The sequence below is a fragment of the Bos indicus genome, chromosome 11 (genome assembly GCF_029378745.1).
Source record: "Bos indicus isolate NIAB-ARS_2022 breed Sahiwal x Tharparkar chromosome 11, NIAB-ARS_B.indTharparkar_mat_pri_1.0, whole genome shotgun sequence".
NCBI classification, from domain to species: Eukaryota; Metazoa; Chordata; class Mammalia; order Artiodactyla; family Bovidae; genus Bos; species Bos indicus.
Window position 1 is genome coordinate 76,407,214 of NC_091770.1, and position 22,494 is coordinate 76,429,707.

The window sequence follows — 22,494 nt, forward strand, 5'->3', positions numbered from 1 at the left end:
AAGTGCCATTTAAAATATAACAACTGCAAATATAATTATACAGCTGAGCTCAAGATATAAACAAGGGGAAAAAAATCTCTAAATAAAAAGGGAACTCAGTGTTGGAGCAATGAATGGAAAATGAAGCCTGGGGGCTCATGGGCCTTACTGGCTGGTGCCTGGGACTCTATTACCCACTGTAAGAGGAAGAGATTTTGCTGAGATTTAGAAATGAGATATTGCATAAAGCCTGATTCATTCATAAAATACAAACTCTTTACAATCCAGGAAAGCACAAAAACTTGCAGCCTGCCTATAGAAATGAACAGAAAAGATGACCTGAAATAAATCATAATCTTGGGTCTTTTTCCTTCCATGAAATCTGAATTCATACTCCACAATCCATACCTCCAGCTAGTCCACAAAAAAAGGCCTATTAGAAGCAAGTATTTCTGAAAAGATATTCTTACGATCCAGGAAAAATAGAACTCTCATTGAAAATAGCCCTTGATGCGGATGAACTTATATTTATACAAACCACATATGAAACAAAAATTGGGACTCAGCAAGCACACCAAATAAAACTGGAGGTAATCAACTATTTAAAAGAAAATTTTAAATAAGTAGATTTTATAATAGTCAAATAGGCAAAGGAAATAATCCTATAACTGAAGGAGGAAACAGAACAGGCTCTGTCTTGAAAGCAGTCTCCATCTTGGACCAGACTGTGGACTTTGAGCTATATGCCCAGTATCTATGGAAACAACATACCACCTGGAAAACCAGGCCCCTGGAAGGAAGAGCCCCAGGGCTCTCCTTTGCCTAAAAGAATACCCTAATTATCTGTGTAACCGAATAGAATCATACATTCTATTATGCTTATTGGGGTATGACCACAAACTTACTGATAATTGTCCACTGTTAACTATCTAGGCTTAAGGCATATGAATCAGGGGTTAACTTTGATTGTATCTTTCTTTTTCCTTTGTTCAGACTAGTTTCAGGGAATTTGGAGAGGTGGGTTTGGGTATGTACACATAGGGTATATAAGGTTTTCACAAAAACTGGTTGGGGTCCTTTGCTAAGAGGAGACTCTGCCTTGGACCCGCTGGTGTAATAAACTGCACTCCACTATCTGCACTGTCCTTCTGAGTGAGTTTGTTTCCCGGAACGTGCGGCTACAGCATAACAACTGTACAATATGATATAGGAAGAGACACTGTTGGAAAGCAAACATGTAGTCTAAAAAACAAAATAACTTTATTAATATAAAATAATAATGGATTGGTTGATAAGTTGACTGGACATAATTGAAGGGTGAATGTATTAATAGGAAGATGAGGTACAGGAAATCAGGTAGTATCTTATATTATCATATAATTATACAGATGGATAAATTCATAGAAAAGAGATTTTAAGATATATGGAGGACCAAAAAAAAAAAAAAATTCTAGATGTGCCAAATGAAAAGAAGTAAAGTATAAGTGAGGGTGAAAGTAGGACTGAGAAATTTCCCTTATTGATGAAAAATTGGCTGAACTCGTTAAGCCTTAAACAGGGTAAGTATAGACATCCACACTTGGTTGGATTATAGTGCAGTCATATAACATTGAAGATGAAAGTAACTGTTTCCTGAAAGGAGAGTTAAATTATTTTTCAAAGAAGTACCAAATGGGCCTACAACAAATATTCCATCAAAAATGTCAAACCCAAAACAGAAGAAATAGATCTACCTGGTGTGCTCAGTCACTCAGTCGTGTCTGGCTCTTTGCGATCCCATGGACTAGAGCCAGCCAGGCTTCTCTGTCCATGGAATTCTTCAGACAGGAATACTGGAGCGGGTTGCCATTTACATGGGGAAAATAACTGATCAACTGATCGCTTAGAGTTTCAAAGCATGGTAAACTTTACTTAAGAATGAAGGCCAAATAATGGAATTTTCTATCAAAAGCCAAGGAAAATTTCTACTGCTAGATTTTCACTATAAAAATTGAAAAGGATATAGTTCTTCAAGAAGGATATTGAAACCAAAAAGAAAGACGAGAGAAACAGCAGATATGGATCAATCTATATAAGCAGTGATTGTGAATAATAGGACTTAAAAATTTTGGAAAGTATAGGAACTAGTAGAATTGAAATGCTAAACAGTAACAGGGAAGGTCTGCCATTTCCCACTGTTTCCCCATTTCCCTCTGTTTCAGCCATGAAGTGATGGGACTTGTTAAGGGAAGCACACTGATCGAAACCGCCCACCCTGGCCAGGCACCATAGTAACCATTTGCATGAGTTGTTTTATGACAGGAGATCCTGATAAGGAATACGGAAAAAATAAGCCACCACCAACCTGAAGAGTTCGGGAAAGGTCGAAAGGAGACACCGCTTGTCTGTCCACTTCCCAGAATCCCTCTTGCTAACATCCACCTTGGCTGAGCAATGCATGCGCCACCAGGAAAGACTCTGAATTAGAATGATTGGCCAAAACCACCCGGAAACTAATCTCATCACCATAAAACCTGAGCCATGTGGCAGATCAGTTATCCTGGGTTCCCTTACCCTACTGCTCTCCACCCAGGTGCCCTGTCCCAATAAAATCTCTTGCTTTGTCAGCACATGTGTCTCCTCAGACAATTCATTTCTAAGTGTTAAACAAGAGCCCAGTTTCGGGCCCTGGAAGGAGTCCCCTTTCCTGCAACAGGACTGGGTGCCATGATCTTAGTTTTCTGAATGTTGAGCTTTAAGCCAACTTTTTCACTCTCCTCTTTCACTTTCATTAAGAGGCTCTTTAGTTCTTCTTCACTTTCTGCCATAAGGGTGGTGTCATCTGCATATATGAGGTTATTGATATTTCTCCTGGCAATCTTGATTCCAGCTTGTGCTTCATCCAGCCTAGCATTTCTCATGATGTACTCTGCATATAAGTTAGATAAGCAGGGTGACAATATACAGCCTTGACGTACTCCTTTCCCAATTTGGATCCAGTCTGTTGTTCCATGTTGAATTCTAACTGTTGCTTCCTGACCTGCATACAGATTTCTCAAGAGGCAGGTCAGGTGGTCTGGTATTCCCATATCTTTCAGAATTTTCCACATCAGAATTTTCAGATGGTGACTGTAGCCATGAAATTAAAAGAAGCTTATTCATTGGAAGAGAAGTTATGACCAAGCTAGATAGCATATTAAAAAGCAGAGACATTACTTGGCCAACAAAGGTCCATCTAGTCAAGGCTATGGTTTTTCCAGTGGTCATGTATGGATGTGAGAGTTGGACTGTGAAGAAAGCTGAGCACCGAAGAATTGATGCTTTTGAACTGTGGTGATGTTTTGAACTGAGAAGACTCTTGACAGTCCCTTGAACTGCAAGGAGGTCCAACCAGTCCATTCCAAAGGAGATCACTCTTGGGTGTTCTTTGGAAGGACTGATGCTAAAATTGAAACTCCAATACTTTGGCCACCTGATACGAAGAATTGACTTATTTGAAAAGAGCCTGATGCTGGGAAAGATTGAAGGTGTGAGGACAAGGGGACAACCAGAGGATGAGATGGTTGGATGGCATCAGCAACTCAATGGAGATGAGTTTCAGTAAACTCCAGGAGTTGCTGATGGACAGCGAGGCCTGGCATGCTGCAGTCCATGGGGTCACAAAGAGTTGGATATGACTGAGCAACTGAGCAGAACTGATTGGACAGGGAAGGTGATAGCTGGGGTGATAGAATCTTAAACAATTCTAATGTTCTGTTAAATGAAGAGGGCTAGGGAGGTAGATAAACGTTTCACTATTTTGAGTATTTATGTTACATGTTTAAGTATTGCTACTAAAATCAAAGAGATAGCATGTACATCTTTCTAACAGAGGGAAAATTGAGACAGTCACTTCCTAAGCAGGTTATTAAGAGGACTGGGGCTCTCAAGGAGGAGATAGGGGTCTGGAATTCTCAAGGAGGAGGACAAATGTCTTTTGTGTGTGTGTGTGTGTGTGTGTGTGTGTGTGTGTGTGTGTGTGTGTGTGTGTTTTCTCTACATTCCTTAGTCTTCAGTTCAGTTCAGTTCAGTTCAGTCACTCAGTCATTTACAACTCTTTGCGACCCCATGAATCGCAGCACACCAGGCCTCCCTGTCCATCACCAACTCCCAGAGTTCACTCAGACTCACGTCCATCAAGTCAGTGATGCCATCCAGCCATCTCATCCTCTGTCATCCCCTTCTCCTCCTGCCCCAATCCCTCCCAGCATCAGAATCTTTTCCAATGAGTCAACTCTTCACATGAGGTGGCTAAAGTACTGGAGTTTCAGCTTCAGCATCAGTCCTTTCAAAGAACACCCAGGACTGATCTCCTTCAAAATGGACTGGTTGGATCTCCTTGCAGTCCAAGGGATTCCCAAGAGTCTTCTCCAACACTATGGTTCAAAAGCATCAATTCTTCGGTACTCAGCTTTCTTCACAGTCCAACTCTCACATCCATACATGACCACTGGAAAAACCATAGCCTTGACTAGATGGACCTTTGTTGGCAAAGTAATGTCTCTGCTTTTCAATATTCTACCTAGGTTGGTCATAACTTTTCTTCCAAGGAGTAAGTGTCTTTTAATTTCATGGCTGCAGTCACCATCCTTAGTCTTAGTCACATAAAATATTTTTTTCTTTAAGTCCGGACTGAACTGATGATTACACAACAAATAACTCAGTTTAAACTCTGTACTAATTCAATCCTAAAGGAGATCAATCCTGAGTGTTCATTGGTAGGACTGATGTTGAAACTGAAACTCCAATACTTTGTCCACCTAATGCGAAGAGCTAACTCATTTGAAAAGACCTTGATGCTGGGAAAGATTGAGGGCAGGAGGAGAAGGGGACGACAGAGGATGAGATGGTTGGATGGCATCACTGACTCAATGGACATGGGTTTGGGTGGACTCCGGGAGTTGGTGATGGACGGGGAGGCCTAGTGTGCTGCGGTTCATGGGGTCACAAAGAGTTGGACACAACTGAGCAACTGAACTGAACTGAACGATTATATAACAACAATGTATCCTGCTTGAGGACAGTTTCTCCTTCCTGAAAACCTTCTGACTAATACTGTTATCTTAAAATATAAATTGTGGGAGTGAGTCTGGTAAAATTTTTATAACCTTGAGGCATTCTTTTGATTTATTTAATAACTAATTTAAAAAGCATATAGCTCCCTTGCTAAAGACTAGCAAGTGGGGCACTCTCCATCCCCCTTCTGATGTCAATGTCATAAGCTTTCTCTGTCCCTTTTTGTACTTTAATAAAACTCTGCTATGCAAAAGCTCTTCAGTGATCAAGTCTGGTCCATTGTCCCAAAGCTAAATCATCTTTGGAGATCAAGAATCTGACACCTTTCACTGTAAGCTATCAATATGAAGCCAAACAATATTTAGCCAATTCAATAAAGGGCAGAAAATAAGAAAAACAAAATAAGCAGTTAAAAAAAAACACAAAAAGATGATATAAATAACTCTTACCTGGTAACTCAGCTGGTAAAGAATCCGCCTCAATGCAAGAGACCCTGGTTTGATTCCTGGTCAGGAAGACCATTGGAGAAGGGATAGGCTACCCATTCCAGTATTCTTGGGGTTGCCTGGTGGCTCAGCTGGTAAAGAATCTGCCTGCAATGTTGGAGACCTGGGTTCGATCCCTGGGTTGAGAATATCCCTTGGAAAAGGGAACATCCTTTGGAAAAGGGATTGCTAGCCACTCCAGTATTCTGGTCTGGAGAATTCCATGGAGTCTATAGTCCATGGGGTCACAAAGAGTAGGGCAAGACTGAGTGACTTTCACTTATTTTTGGCTTCCGCAGTGGCTCAGCGGTAAAGAATCTACCTGCAATGCAGGAGACCCAGGTTCCATCCATGGGTTGGGGAGATCCCCTGGAGAAGGGAATGGCAACCCACTGCAGTATTCTTTCCTGGAGAATCCCATGGACAGAGGAGCCTGGCAGGCTATAGTCCATGGGGTCACAAAGAGTCAGATACGATTGACCATGCAGGTATATACTGCTAGTCACAGAAGAAAATAGTTACTAAACTCATCCATTTTGTCAGGATCTAAAACATGGGATGCTTTAGCTGAGTGCTGAAAAATTGATGTTTTTGAACTGTGGTGTTGGGAAAGATTCTTGAGAGTCACTTGGACTGCAAGGAGATCAAACCAGTCCATTCTAAAGGAGATCAGTCCTGGGTGTTCATTGGAAGGACTGATGTTGAAGCTGAAACTCCAATACTTTGGTCACCTGATGCGAAGAACTGACTCATTGGAAAAGACCGATGCTGGGGAAGATTGAAGGCAGGAGGAGAAGGGGACGACAGAGCATGAGATGGTTTGATTGCATCACCCACTCGATGGATATGAGTTTCAGCAAGTTCTGGGAGTTGATGATGGACAGGGAAGCCTAGCGTGCTACAGTCCATGGGGCCGCAAAGAGTCAGACATGACTGAGCAACTGAACTGAAAAAAATTGGAAAAATAAAATCCTGATGTGATATTCAAAGGAGCTATATATACAGTAAAAGCAACTTTGGAGAAAGCTGAGTGCTGAAGAATCGATGCTTTTGAACTGTGGTGTTGGAGAAGACTCTTGAGAGTCCATTGGACTGCAAGGAGATCCAACCAGTCCATTCTAAAGGAGATCAGCCCTGGGATTTCTTTGGAGGGAATGATGCTAAAGCTGAAACTCCAGTACTTTGGCCACCTCATGCAAAGAGTTGACTCATTGGAGAAGACTCTGATGCTGGGAGGGATTGGGGGCAGGAGGAGAAGGGGATGACAGAGGATGAGATGGCTGGATGGCATCATGACTCGATGGACGTGAGTCTGAGTGAACTCTGGGAGTTGGTGATGGACAGAGAGGCCTGGCTTGCTGCGATTCATAGGGTCGCAAAGAGTCGGACACGACTGAGTGACTGAACTGAACTGAACGGAAGTTTGAAATATTATTATAATGAAAATAAGCACATTTGCACTTTTAGACAATTTGAAATGTGTTCATTACACTGCTGCTTGAAATAATAAAATATTTTAAAACACAGTAATGTGTCAATGGGGGACTTGATAAATATAAATATTTTTATTTTTTAATTTATATTTTCCCATTATGTTTTTCTAAGCAATTATTTCTGGTACATGTGAATATAATTATTTTTTGATATTTAGTTTGTAATCATTTATATTCTTATATCTTCCTAATCATCTAATGATATTTGTACATTAATTTTGTACATTAGTTTCTTCTTTCAGCTGATGGAAAAAAGTTAATTTTATTATACTGTGATGCTAGATCACCAGAGAAATACTAAATCACATGGTGAAAATACTGTATTTGAGTTTTTCTCCTGAAGTCAATGGAATTTCATTCATATTTCACTATTAGATATGGCATGGTTGGTTAGTATGATACAGTTTTTATTATGTTAGGGTCAACTTTTTAGTTCTTAGCTTGTATAGCTTTTCATCAGAAAGATGTAGAATTTTATTAAAATCTATCATATCTAGTGAGATGTTCAGATTTTCTTTTTCTTTTTTGCCTTACCGAAAAGAAGATCATTAGCAGTTTCTTGTCATCAACAATTCTTACATTTTTAGGTTAAGCCACAGCTGGTTATACTGTGTATTTTATGTCATAGTGACTATTTTGATTGGAATTTTATTTGGAACTATTGGATTTATGTTTTTAAGTGAAGTTATTTTGCAGTTTTCTTGAAAATTGTAATTTATCTTGAAAAAAATTTTCTATCATCTCTGAGTTCAATTAAAAGAGAGGCCATACAGTTTGTTTCTCATTTGCTTAACATTTACCATGTAAGCTTAACTCAGTGTGGCCATGCAGCAGAAAATCAATATTTGTTAAATGGATATGGCAATCTGACTTTTATCACCAGTGTTTTGCCTAAATTTTTGTTTATTTGCTTTGTTTTTTAATTTCTTATTCTCAGTCTTTCCTATTCTAGCTCCTTCAGTGGCCAGGTGATTATCAAAAATCTCTTATCCTAAAGGAAATCACCCTAAATTCTTTATACCTTGTAGTTAGAAAACAGCTCTGTAGGAAGATTCCCCTTTTATTGATTTAAAAAAATAACAGTTGATGAGAAGTTAATCAATTAAATTATTCCTGATTGTGCTTATTTGCTTTTAGAGATGAAAGGAATGGAATCTCTCATCTTTTAAGGAGTAAAATTTAATTCTGAGATATTCCTTTTTCTAAGGAGCACTTATAGATAGTAACTGTCTTAATTCTCTGAAAATGGCAATAACCTCTGAGTCAGTATTATATTGGATCATAGGGAATAAAAAGAGATAAATTGTTCACCATTTGTAGGCAATTTAATTCCGTGCCTCCCTGACCTGGAAGTATTGAGGGGGTGGGGCAGGTACTGTGAGATAGTCTGGTGAACATGAACTTTCAGGTCATACTCTGACTTTATGAGAAAATGTTGGTCTGAACTACCTATGTGGAACTTCTGGAAAATGCCTTTCCAGACCTTAGGAGGTGATGACTCCTGGATAACAAGAGCAGGACCTGAATCAGCTCTCTCTCCCCTTACACTGTGGGGCCTTGTCCATTTTCTCTACCTGCCCCTCCTCATCAGAGGCCCACTACTGTCTCTGAAGACTGCAGGTGTTTTGCCATTAAGTAAAACTTTTTGAATCAGTAGATACAAGTTACTGAAACTCTCTAGACCTTTGTGTATGCTAAACTGCTTCACTCCGGTCTGACTCTTTGTGACCCGATGGACTGTAGCCTGCAAATCTCTGTTCATGGGATTTTCTGGGCAAGAATACTGGAGTGGGTTGCCATGCCCTTCCCAGGGATCAAACCCACATCTCCTCTGGCTCCTGCATTGCAGGCTGATTCAAGTGAAAATACATAATTCAGAAGGTTGGTGCAAGAGTGTTCAACCTTATGAGGGATTCCCTCTGGCTCCTAGCATAGAACAGGGTCTACAACAAGGTAGACACTTGTTAGTTTGCTCCAATGTTTCATGGTTGTATTAGGCTTCACTCAGTCATGCCCTACTTTCTGCGACCCCAAGGACTGCAGTCCACCAGACTCTGGGATTCTCCAAGCAAGAATACTGGAACATTATCCTCCTTTTATTCTTTAATTATTTTAAAATAATACAAAATATGCATTTTTATATTGAGAAATGCAGTCTCTCGCATGTAGTTTTTCAGTTCCCACTTGGCTGCATAAGAACAAGCCTGGGGCCTGGAACAAAGAGATCAGGAACCCTCACAGCCTGTGCTGGGCTAATCACCCTGTACAGTAATATCTTTCTATTTCAGACTCAATGTCCACGCCTAGTTCACGTTAAGTGTGGGTGTCATATAGCACCTGGCCAACCCCACTTTAGTATCTTTCTCTTGCGGGGAGGAAGTGGGATCCTCCATCCTGGGGCATAAGAGATTGCTTGCAGGCTGATGGCTCTGTGTCAGCTGCTGGGAGGCACCTGTTAGCCACGGGGGACTGTCACTCCCACTGAAGCTGATCTTGCTCTGTCTCTTTTCTGTGTGAATAAAGTGTTGGCCCGTCCAGTGCCTGGCTGAGCTGTGTTTTCCTCGATGACTCCAAAATCAAGATGCAGTAGACATCTAGTGGAAGAACATTCCAAACAAAGGAGTAGCAAGGAGGCAAGGGAGATTGGAACAGCATGAGGAAAAGGCGGAGGGGTAGAGATAAAAAGTAGTCTAGACAAGTAATTGGGATTCTGTAACATTTACAGGCTCATAGAGTATAAATATGACTTAACCTTTTATTCTCTGTATGATGAGAAGCAAATAGGGTGTTATGAGCATGAAATCTAAATGTTCAGATTTGCATCTTAAAACGATGTTCGGCTACAGTGTGGGGATAGAGTACAGAGATATAAGAGAAGAAGCATAAAGATGGGGTTTGGTTTTCCTCGAAGAGATGACCCTTTCTCTCAAAAGCGTTCAGTTATTTGTGTTTTTCTCACCAAGTTAACAAAGTAAAATTTTAATAAATCTGAACTTGATTCTATTGATACAAGATTGAATATCTAGGAGTATTCTGGTTACCATATGGTTTGAATTGGGTCATGTTTTACCTCATTCTTAGCTTTAAACTTCTTTACCACTGAGCATTTTTTTCTTCTTTATGAACAGTAGAATCAGCATGAAAAATATTTTTTAAATGTATTAGTATCTATTTATTAATGAATATGGAATAAATTGACATATCTGCAACTTTGGGTCTTTCTGTCAAGAAATCTTTATGTCAGTTCAGTTCAGTTGCTCAGAGGTGTCTGACTCTTCGCGACCCAATGAATCGCAGCACGCCAGGCCTCCCCGTCCATCACCAACTCCCAGAGTTAACTCAAAATCACGTCCATCGAGTTGGTGATGACATCTAGCCGTCTCATCCTCTGTCATCCCCTTCTCCTCCTACCTCCAATCCCTCCCAGCATCAGAGTCTTTTCCAATGAGTCAACTCTTCACATAAGGTGGCCAAAGTACTGGAGTTTCAGCTTTTGCATCATTCCTTCCAAGGAAATCCCAGGACTGATATCCTTTGGAATGGACTGGCTGGATCTCCTTGCAGTCCAAGGGACTCTCAAGAGTCTTCTCCAACATGACAGTTCAAAAGCATCAATTCTTCGGCGCTCAGCTTTCTTCACAATCCAACTCTCACATCCATACTTGACCACTGGAAAAACCATAGCCTTGACTAGATGGACTTTTGTTGGCAAAGTAATGTCTCTGCTTTTTAATATGCTATCTAGGTTGGTCATAACTTTCCTTCCAAGGAGTAAGCATATTTTAATTTCATGGCTATAATCACCATCTGCAGTGATTTTGGAGCCCAGAAAAATAAAGTCTGACACTGTTTCCACTGTTTCCTCATCTATTTGCCATGAAGTGATGGGACCAGATGCCATGATCTTCGTTTTCTGAATGTTGAGCTTTAAGCCAACTTTTTCACTCTCCTCTTTCACTTTCATCAAGAGGCTCTTCTTCACTTTCTGCCATTAGTGTGGTATCATCTGCATATCTGAGGTTATTGATATTTCTCCTGGCAATCCTGATTCCAGCTTGTGCTTCTTCCAGCCCAGCATTTCTCATGATGTACTCTGCATAGAAGTTAAATAAACAGGGTGACAATATACAGCCTTGATATACTCCTTTTCCTATTTGGAACCAGTCTGTTGTTCCATGTCCAGTTCTAACTGTTGCTTCCTGACCTGCCTACAGGTTTCTCAAGAGGCAGGTCAGGTGGTCTGGTATTCCCATCTCTTTCAGAATTTTCCACAGTTTATTGTGATCCACACAGTCAAAGGCTTTGGCATAGTCAATAAAGCAGAAATAGATGTTTTTCTGGAACTCTCTTGCTTTTTCCATGATCCAGCGGATGTTGGCAATTTGATCTCTGGTTCCTCTGCCTTTTCTAAAACCAGCTTGAACATCAGGAAGTTCATGGTTCACATATTGCTGAAGGCTGGCTTGGAGAATTTTGAGCATTACTTTACTAGCATGTGAGATGAGTGCAATTGTGCAGTAGTTTGAGCATTCTTTGGCATTGCTTTTCTTTGGGATTGGAATGAAAACTGACCTTTTCCAGTCCTGTGGCCACTGCTGAGTTTTCCAAATGTGCTGGCATATTGATTACAGCACTTTCAAAGCATCATCTTCCAGGATTTGAAATAGCTCAACTGGAATTCCATCACCTCCACTAGCTTTGTTTGTAATGATGCTTTCTAAGGCCCACTTGACTTCACATTCCAGGATGTCTGGCTCTAGGTGTGTGATCACACCATCATGATTATCTTGGTTGTGAAGATTTTTTGTACAGTTTTTCTGTGTATTCTTTCCACCTCTTCTTAATATCTTCTGCTTGTTAGGTCCATACCATTTCTGTCCTTTATCGAGCCCATCTTTGCATGAAATGTTCCCTGGTATCTCTAATTTTCTTGAAGAGATCTCTAGTCTTTCCCATTCTGCTGTTTTCCTTTATTTCTTTGCATTGATCGCTGAGGAAGGCTTTCTTATCTCTTCTTGCTATTCTTTGGAACTCTGCATTCAGATGCTTATATTTTTCCTTTTCTTCTTTGCTTCTCTTCTTTTCACAGCTATTTGTAAGGCCTCCCCAGATAGCCATTTGGCTTTTTTGCATTTCTTTTCCATGGGGATGGTCTTGATCCCTGTCTCCTGTACAATGTCATGAACCTCCATCCATAGTTCATCAGGCACTCTATCAGATCTAGGCCCTTAAATCTATTTCTCACTTCCACTGTATAATCATAAGGGATTTGATTTAGGTCAACCTGAATGGTCTAGTGGTTTTCCCTACTTTCTTCAATTTAAGTCTGAATTTGGCAATGAGGAGTTCATGATCTGAGCCACAGTCAGCTCCTGATCTTGTTTTTGCTGACTGTATAGAGCTTCTCCATTTTTGGCTGTGAAGAATATAATCAATCTGATTTCGGTGTTGACCATCTGGTGATGTCCATGTATAGAGTCTTCTCTTGTGTTGTTGGAAGAGGGTGTTTGCTATGACCAATGCATTCTCTTGGCAAAACTCTATTAGCCTTTCCCCTGCTTCATTCTGTATTCCAAGGCCAAATTTGCCTGTTACTCCAGGTGTTTCTTGACTTCCTACTTTTTCATTCCAGCCTCCTATAATGAAAAGGACACCTTTTTTGTGTGTTAGTTCTAAAAGGTCTTGTAGATCTTCATAGAACCGTTCAACTTCAGCTTCTTCAGCGTTACTGGTTGGGGCATAAACTTGGATTACTGTGATATTGAATGGTTTGGCTTGGAAACAAATGGAGATCACTCTGTCATTTTTGAGATTGCATTCAAGTACTGCATTTCGGACTCTTTTGTTGACCATAATGGCTACTCCATTTCTTCTAAGGGATCCCTGCCTGCAGTAGTAGATATAATGGTCATCTGAGTGAAATTCACCCATTCCAGTCCATTTTAGTTCGCTGATTCCTAGAATGTCGACGTTCACTCTTGCCATCTCTTGTTTGACCACTTCCAATTTGCCTTGATTCATGGACCTGACATTCCAGGTTCCTATGCAATATTGCTCTTTACAGCATCCAATCTTGCTTCTATCACCAGTCACATCCACAACTGGGTATTGTTTTTGCTTTGGCTCCATCCCTTCATTCTTTGGAATTATTTCTCCACTGATCTCCAGTAGCATATTGGGCACCTACTGACCTGGGGAGTTCCTCTTTCAGTATCCTATCATTTTGCCTTTTCATACTGTTCATGGGGTTCTCAAGGCAAGAATACTGAATTGGTTTGCCATTCCCTTTTCCACTGGACCACATTCCTTCAGACCTTTCCACCATGACCCGCCTGTCTTGGGTGGCCACACACAGCATGGCTTTGTTTCATTGAGTTAGACAAGGCTGTGTTCCATGTGATCAGATCGGCTGGTTTTCTGTGATTATGGTTTCAGTGTGTCTGCTCTCTGATGCCCTCTTGCAACACCTATTGTCTTACTTGGGTTTCTCTTACATTGGACGTGGGGTATATCTTCACGGCTGCTCCAGCAAAGCACAGCTGCTGCTTCTTACCTTGGATGAGGGGTATCTCCTTACCGCCGCCGTCCCTTACCTCGGATGTGGGGTAGCTCCCCTTGGCTGCCGCCCCTGACCTTGTGTGAGGGGTAGCCTAATGTAGGTCTTTATAAATGTCTGTATCACTTTGACAGAGATTTAGTGCTCTTCTTGTTAGTGTGTTTCTGGGAAGTAAATAGCTTTTTGTAACATTTGTAGATTTTTCTAAATTATATCTTTCAAATTATTACCAGTCTAACTGTAAAAATATTTAATATTATTTTTGTATTCAGATACTGAATTCAATTATATTAACTTTAATTTTATTGGTTGATTCTTTAGAATTTTTATGTAACATTGTTTTTAATTAGTTACCGCTTTGAATATTCTTTTTTAACCCTTTACCTCCTGTTTCTTTTCTTATTTTTAATGTATTTTGTAGGACTTTCAATAAAATTTTTAAAAGAAAATAGACATTGAATATCTTGCCTTCACCACTAATATAGTGGAAACCGTATTTTACAATTAAATGCACTTTAAGCTATAATTTAGAGAATACTTACTAATTTTCTCATTTAATCTTTATAACAAATTAATGACACTTTACCATTTGTATACTTGCTTTTATATGAGGAACTGAGGTTTAGAGTAAATAATTAACTTGCCTAAAGGACATAATTAATAGATAATGGAATCCAGAATTTAGGGAGTCTAGCTTATGTAACCAGAGAAGGCAATGGCACCCCACTCCAGTACTCTTGCCTGGAAAACCCATGGACGGAGGAGCCTGGTAGGCTGCAGTCCATGGGGTCGCTAAGAGTCAGACACGACTGAGCAACTTCACTTTCACTTTTCACTTTCATGCATTGGAGAAGGAAATGGCAACCCACTCTAGTGTTCTTGCCTGGAGAATCCCAGGGACGGGGGAGCCTGGTGGGCTGCTGTCTATGGGGTCGCACAGAGTCAGCCACGACTGAAGTGACTTAGCATAGCATAGCTTATGTAACTGGTGAAAAGTTTTTTCAGGTAAGAAAATTTTCTTATGAACAGAGGGTTTTATTAAGTATGAATATTGTGTTGTTTTTAGCACTCTACTGAGATAATCACATAGTTGTTCACCCTTAATCTTTTAATATACTGAATTACATTAATAGATTTCCTGATCTTAATCCATTTACACATTACATTCCTAAGATACACCTTGTTGATAATGACAAACTGATGTATTTGATTTGGTAATATTTTATCTATAATATTTCATATAGATATATAAGTGAATTTGGCATTTTTATTGTATTTTACTAGTTGAGATGAATATTAAGGTTAGGATTACAAGCTTTTAAAATAGAGTTGAAAGATTTCCATGTTTTCTAATAATAAAAATATGAAACATTAGAAACATAGCTAAAATTTTGAGACTATGGCAAAGCTTCACATGTGAACCCTCATTGAATTGTTAACAATAAGTCCTATGGAACAATAATATAATTATCCATTTATTAATAGAAAACAACAGAAAGGATGTTAAGTAACTTGGAATGTGTCACACAATTAGGAAATGACACAATCATGATTAGAACAATTGAGTTTTTGTCTGCAGTGTCTTAATTTACACTTTATCCTTTCAAATGGTGGTTTAGCTGATTAAAGAATTTAAATTTGGCAGTTCTTCTCTTAGCACTTTGAGGATATTATTCCTTTAGGAGCTAGAATCTACTGTGCTGTTAAGTCAGATCTGTGTCAATTTGTCTATAGGCCTTTGAAGATCTCTTTTCCAAACTCTCTTGAAACTACTAAATGTTCCTGCTGATCTGTGACAGTTTTTACAGTTTTTTACAATAGGCCCATGTGTGTAGATTGAGATGGCAACTTGGGTGTTTTAATCAGAGGATTTTTTATTTAATATTCTCATTTATTCATTTAACAGATATTTAATTTAGCAAAACCTGTGTTGTCAGAGTGTGCCTGGCATGTTTGAATGACACCAAGGAAGCCATGTCTGTATAGATGTAAACAAACGGGATAGAAGCAGAAGAAGCAGTCAGAAAGATATCATGGGTCTAATGGTGCAGAACTCTGGAGGCCACTTAAGAGCTCTGGAGTTTAATCTATGTGAGGTGGTTGTCCACTGGGATTTTTAGCAGAAAAATTTCTTGCTTAGATTTATGTTTTCTCAGAATCATCCTGGCTACTCTATTGTAAATAAATTCTAAAAGGGCCAGTACACTGGCACGACCCAGAGGGATGGTACGGGGAGGGAGGTGGGAGGGGGGTTCAGGGTGGGGAACACGTGTATACCTGTGGCGGATTCATGTTGATGTATGGCAAAACCAATACAGTATTGTAAAGTGATTAACCTCCAATTAAAATAAATAAATTTATATTAAAAAAAGAAAAAACAGAAACATGTGGAGCAGAACCACAGGAAACTGACTGTAAAGTTATGGTCTGTTTTAGATTAAAGATGATAAGAACAAGGAACAGGTGGTCGCAATGGAGGTTATTATAAGTAGTAAGATTTTGTACATACTTTGAAGGAAGAGCCAAGTGAATCTGCAAGTGAATGAGATATGAGTTAAAAGAAGAAAGAGAAAATCAAGGAAAGTTATGGTCTTAGCCACTGGAATGATTGAGACATGTAAAAAAAATCTAGAAAAGATGTTAGGAGAAGCAGGTTTCAGAGAACATAACAAGAGATCAGTTTTTGATGCCTTAGGTTTGAAACGGTTATTAGATCTCCGCATAGAGAAGGCAGTTGGAAATCTCTGAAATCTCTTGAGTCTGCGGTTCAGGAGATAAATCTGAGCTGTAGATAGGATTCTGAGACCAGTCAGGTTACATGGTATCTAAAGCCAAGCAACTGATGAGATCTCCAACAGAGAAACTGGGTCTAAACAGAAAGGAGTGGAGAGAAAAAGATAACACCACCAACAAAAGCAGGAGCAAGGATTGAGCCCTGTGGCACTCTAACACAAAGAGTTAAAAAGATTGTCAGTCTCCTTGAAAAGGGTAAGTTGATAATTTAGGAGGAAAATCAGAAGAGTCTGGTATCTGAAAAATTAATTGAAAGCATTTTAGATGAAGAATTCAAATGCTATTAATATGTCAAAACTTAAGAGAGTTATGTGGAAGAAGATGTAGCTGGAACTGGTTTAAGAGAGAATTGAAGGGCAGAATTGAAAGACAAGTGTTTCAGGGAATTTTGTTATAAAGGGGAAAAGAACTATGAACTGGTAGCTAGAGGACATTAAAGACAGTAGATAGGTGAAATGAAATGAACAATTTCATTTATTGATGAGAATAAGCCAGTAGAGAGGGAGGAGCTGGTAAAAGACGATAGGGGAAAATTGCTAGTGTGATGTCTCTGATTACCATTCAAGGGACTGAAAGCTAGTACATGAGAAGAAGGCTGCATCTTCGTTAGAAGCATGAAGAATTCATCTGAAATAACAGGAAAGAAGGCAACATGCATGGATGTATATATTGCTTAGTGCAAATGTGGCAACTTGTGAAGTTCTCTACTAATTAATTCAGGTTTTCAATTACATGAGAAATAAAAACAATTGAGTAAAATTAAGGATAGTGGAGGAGGTATTGCAGGCTTGAAGAAAAGGAAAGTGACTAAAATAATTATTTAGGAGATTGGGAGAGTTAATGGACTAGAGAAATACATTGTGATGATTTTATATATAAAGAACTCTTATAAATGAACAAGAAATAGATGAACATGCTAATAAAACTGTAAGAAAGAATTGGTATCTACAATTTATAAACACGTACATGAAAACATATATGGCCAATAATTAAATGAAGTAATTGTTTACCTCAATCCTAATGTAGAAAATGAAAAACTAAAATACTGGTTTATCTATATTATTTCTGAACATTGGAAAAAAATAAACATTGAAGAAAGGAAAGTGGATAAGTAAATCATTGTGAAAGGAAAATTATAGTCATCTAGTAGTGTCATTAATTGTAGATGAATATTTAAGTTTATGAGACACATAAGTGAATTCACAATTCTCATTATACTAGTTTCTTTTTAAAATGCATTGCAAGATAAGGTGATGGCACCCCACTCCATACTCTAGCCTGGAAAATCCCATGGACAGAGGAGCCTGGTGGGCTGCAGTTCATGGGGTTGCGAAGAGTCAGACAGGACTGAGCGACTTCACTTTCACTTTTCACTTTCACACATCGGAGAAGGAAATGGCAACCCTCTCCAGTGTTCTTGCCTGGAGAATCCCAGGGACGGGGGAGCCTGGTGGGCTGCCGTCTGTGGGGTCGCACAGAGTCGGACACGACTGAGGCAACTTAGCAGCAGCAGGGTCCATTCATTTGTTTTAACACTGATGAAGTTTTCCTTGATTGCTTTTGCTCATTTCTGTTTTGGGCAGAGAGTGGCAATCATTTGGAAACTGGTAATCCCAGTGCCATATTTCTGAGAAGGTTAACTCACTGATTATTTCTGATAGATCTGTGGCCTGGCTTGATTTTCAGTTTAGAAAGATTACTGGAGTACCACAAGCGGTGTGGTTAAGACAGAGAAAAATGGAACATGTGAAGACCAACCAGAGATGACTTCAGGAACCATTGAGGAGATAATGAGGATAGAGCTGTGAGCAGTGGAATAGAGAGTAAAGAACAGAGTGGAGGTTCCAGATGCAGTGTATGATGGGAAAGCCCCTGATATTGACATAGAAACTACATACCAAGAAGAACATTCGGAGAAACCTACAAAGGCAGGCATAAGCATGAAGTAGAACCAATTCCTTCCCTACTGGAGCAGTGGGGACGGCGAGCTCATCTCTGCTTTGCACAGCAGCTTTACTCTTACAACTTAAAATTATAGAATTATTTTTGTCCTCAGTTACTCTGTCTGTGTTTAATTATACACCCCTGTCAGGATGGGAAAATCGCAGCTATTTTGAGGACATGGTACCTTTTCAGACTCTGTATCCCCTCTGCGTGTGATACTGAAGTTAAAAAAGAGGAATGGGAAACAGAAGAGGCGCAGGTGGTTGTTTATGGGCTTCAGGGAGATATGATTACCTCACTCCACTGATTGCTACCTGAAGGAAGGCAGATTACAATTAAGACTGTCAGGTAAAGCACACAATTAAAGTTCATTGCAAATACTGTCGACAAACTGGTATTAGCTGGGAAATGTACTCCTGCAAACAGATGTACCCTGAAAACAGAAAGGGAATGTTTCCTTCTAGAACAAATCGACTTTTATCAGATCTGACAACTTGCACTTGAGCTCTGGGGTCCTGAGCTAGAAAGAGCTTCTTATTTGATTTAAGCAATTGGCACATAGCATGAAGGTTGGAAATGAGTTGACTCATTAACGTATTTTGCTTAGTAGAAAACGCTTACCTCACCACTTTTTTGCTCTTCGCCTTCCAGATTTGTTTAAGAGCTAGAAATATTGCATTATACTCTGTTATTAAGGGGTGGAGTTGTGGTTCTGGAATGGGAATATTCTTTTTAGAAAATGTCAGAAAAAGCCATACCTCTCTATTTTGGAAACTGGCTTTGAGTCAGATGGTGTGTTTATACCTGCCCTATGTGTTATCAATCTTTGTAAGCATCTACCTTGCATTTATATGACACTAATGAGAAAGAGTTCCCATAGACAGACAGCAATTCTGCTGTTTGATTTTACTCCATAAGTAACTGTATATATCATTTCCTCTTAATAAAGTGGAGAATTCCCTCAGCTCACACATATCACAGGCATTAGTGGTAATGGGAGTAATGCATGGGGATTGTGTGGAAACTACAGCTCCTACTCTTAAGGTTTCGCTCTGTGTTTGCCTGACTCCTGATATGTTTCATGTGGTTATTAATGGAAGCAGTTGATCTGGGGAATGGCTGTCACATAACTATTCCAGCCTAGGGAAAAGGGTTTGCCTTTCTTCTTAACACTGGGACAAATAGGGTAGACTAAACCGTTTTCTATAAGAGAAGCTGTTTTGGACTGCCACCAGAATCTCAGGAAAAGATTTTAAAAGGGGGGAGGGGAGAAATGCATCATATTCTGCTTTGGGATGAGAAAGGGCTTTATGCCACAGTCAATGTCTTCTCTGATTCCTCAGGACATATCACTTCCCCGGGAAAATTAACCCCTCCAAATACATCTCAATGGCTTCTTTATTAAATAGAGTTAGGATTAAAGGAGGTCATACATATAAAGCATGGGTTCGATCCCTGGGTCGGGAAGATCCCCTGGAGGAGGGCATGGCAACCCACTCCAGTATTCTTGCCTGAAGAATCCCCATGGACAGAGAAGCCTCATGGGCAACAGTCCATGGGGTCACAAAGAGTCAGATACAACTGAGCAGCTCTCACTTACACACACAAACCCTCAAAGAATAGTCATTTTCCCTTTCCTTCCCTTAGAATCCTTAGTGTCCAAAGTGTACGATCAATGGTCCCGTGTATGATACAAGCTCACTCCTTCTTGAGTCCTCTTCACTGTAAGTTATAGTGTCCAGGGGACAGCCAATGTACAGCCTCAGATGCGTCTAGCTCTTCTACTGACCATCAGTGGTGCTACTACAGTGTGTCCTGTGGAATTCAGAAAGTGCATCAATTTTCTGCTACATTGCTTCTAATACATGTTTATAGTTGAAGTATCAATTACATACAACAAAGTATGAACACCACGTAAAGTTCAGTGAACAGCTTGATATATTTCTATATGAGTGTACATTCTTATAACTATCCTCACCTCATTTTAACAAACATTATTTCTACTTCTTTTGGAGAAATCTCTAAGAGCACCCACCACTTCCTTCAGTATATAAAAACATGACATTCCAGCTGACCTCTTTTGAGGTGCTTTGAAGTTATTTTTGTTCTTCGTAACCAAGATGTCCTAGGCTTTTAGTCTTCTGTCACCTGACAGTCGCCAAGCATTTGTATGGCAGTAGTAAAGACAGTGAGACCCTCAGAAACATGAGAAATGGTACCTGTTGTACTTTACTCACAATAGTACAGGAAATGGAAGGTGAAATGAGACTAACATTTAATTAGTGCGTACTCTGGGGCCGAGGGATTGTGCCAGGTGATTTGTGGAGGTGTAGCCATTAATCTTCCAAGCATTGTCTATGTAAAGTCACACTTGATGCTCTCTTGAATATTCATCATTTCTCTTACCCTCTTCTTCTAAACGCCTTTGCCGTTATTGTCTCCGAGTGGCGGTGGTGATGGTGGTAGCGGTTTAGTCTCTGAGTTGTGTCCTACTCTTGTGACCTCATGGACTGTAGCCCACCAGGCTTCTCTGTCTTGGGATTTCCAGGCAAGAGTAGTGGAGAGGTTGCCATTTCCTTTTCCAGGGGATCTTCCCAACCCCTGGTTCGAACTTGGGTCTCCTGCATTACAGGTGGATTCCTTACTGACTGAGCCTCCAGGGAAGCCCTTGTCTCCACACAGAGCTATTTTTTGCAAGTATTGTCTAGTTCCTAGTCCCTGTTTCTCTGTTTCTCTGTGTCTCTATGTCTCCTTCTCAGCCTTACATTCTTCCTTTGACCCTCCTGACCATATTTTCTTACTTTCTCTTTTTCTCCTCTTCATCTCTCTCCTATCTGCTGTACACCAAAATTTCAGATTCCTGAAAGTTGATCATCTGTGTTTCATTCCTGAGAACACTCAATCTTGGATGCTTGGCCATCTCATAAATCGTCTTATTCAGTCATCTAGCACTGGCATAGAGAAATGCTGAAGTTCCATAAACAACAGCTCTCTTATGAAATGGAGCATATGCTGCTTTACAAATTTGGCCAATGGTATTAGCTGAGTCATTTCCCACCCTTTTCGATGCCTGCCTTCTCCACTTGTTTCCAGATTTCATTTTTTTTTTTAACAGTTGTAGGCATCCTTCATAGTTCTGAGCCAGTATCCACATTAGTCTTTTCTATTAAAGAAGCCACCTGTAATGTAGGAGATGCAGAAGACACAGGTTCAATCCCTGGGTTGGGAAGATCCCCTGGAGGAGGAAAGGACAACCCACTCCAGTATTCTTGCCTGAAATATCCCATGCACAGAGAAGCCTGGTGGGCTACAGTCCAAAAGGACTGCAAAGAGCCACATACGACTAAGCACACAACACACCATCATGTTAGTGATCATAATTTTTCAACGTCTTGTTCAAAGCAATTTAAAACAATAAAACAACATCTTATTTGAATACAATTGTTAACATTTCTCAGGAGTGCTTCAATTTGTTCTCACTCTACACTGTGATCTAGGCAAGGTAGGCCTTATTATTTTCATGTTTATGAAAATAACAAAAGAAACATAATGAGGAAAGAGACATGACAGAACCAAGTAATTGTCATGGGTAACTTAGCCCAGCCTGTAATTATCTCTACATTTTATATTTTCTCTCTCCTCCCCTATAGAGTAAATTTCTAGAGAAATCAGTTCAGTTCAGTTGCTCAGTCGTGTCTGACTCTTTGCAACCCCATGAATTGCAGCATGCCAGGCCTCCCTGTCCATCACCAACTCCCGGAGTTCCCTCAGACTCACGTCCATCGAGTCAGTGATGCCATCCAGCCATCTCATCCTCTGTCGTCCCCTTCTCCTCATGTCCCCAATCCCTCCCAGCATCAGAGTTTCTTCCAATGAGTCAACTCTTTGCATGAGGTGGCCAAAGTACTGGGGTTTCAGCTTTAGCATCATTCCTTCCAAAGAAATCCCAGGGCTGATCTCCTTCAGAATGGATTGGTTGGATCTCCTTGCAGTCCAAGGGACTCTCAAGAGTCTTCTCCAACACCACCATTCAAAAGCATCAATTCTTTGGTGCTCAGCTTTCTTCACAGTCTAACTCTCACATCTATACCTGACCACTGGAAAAACCATAGTATTGACTAGACGGACCTTTGTTGGCAAAGTAATGTCTCTGCTTTTGAATATGCTATCTAGGTTGGTCATAACTTTACTTCCAAGGAGTAAGCATCTT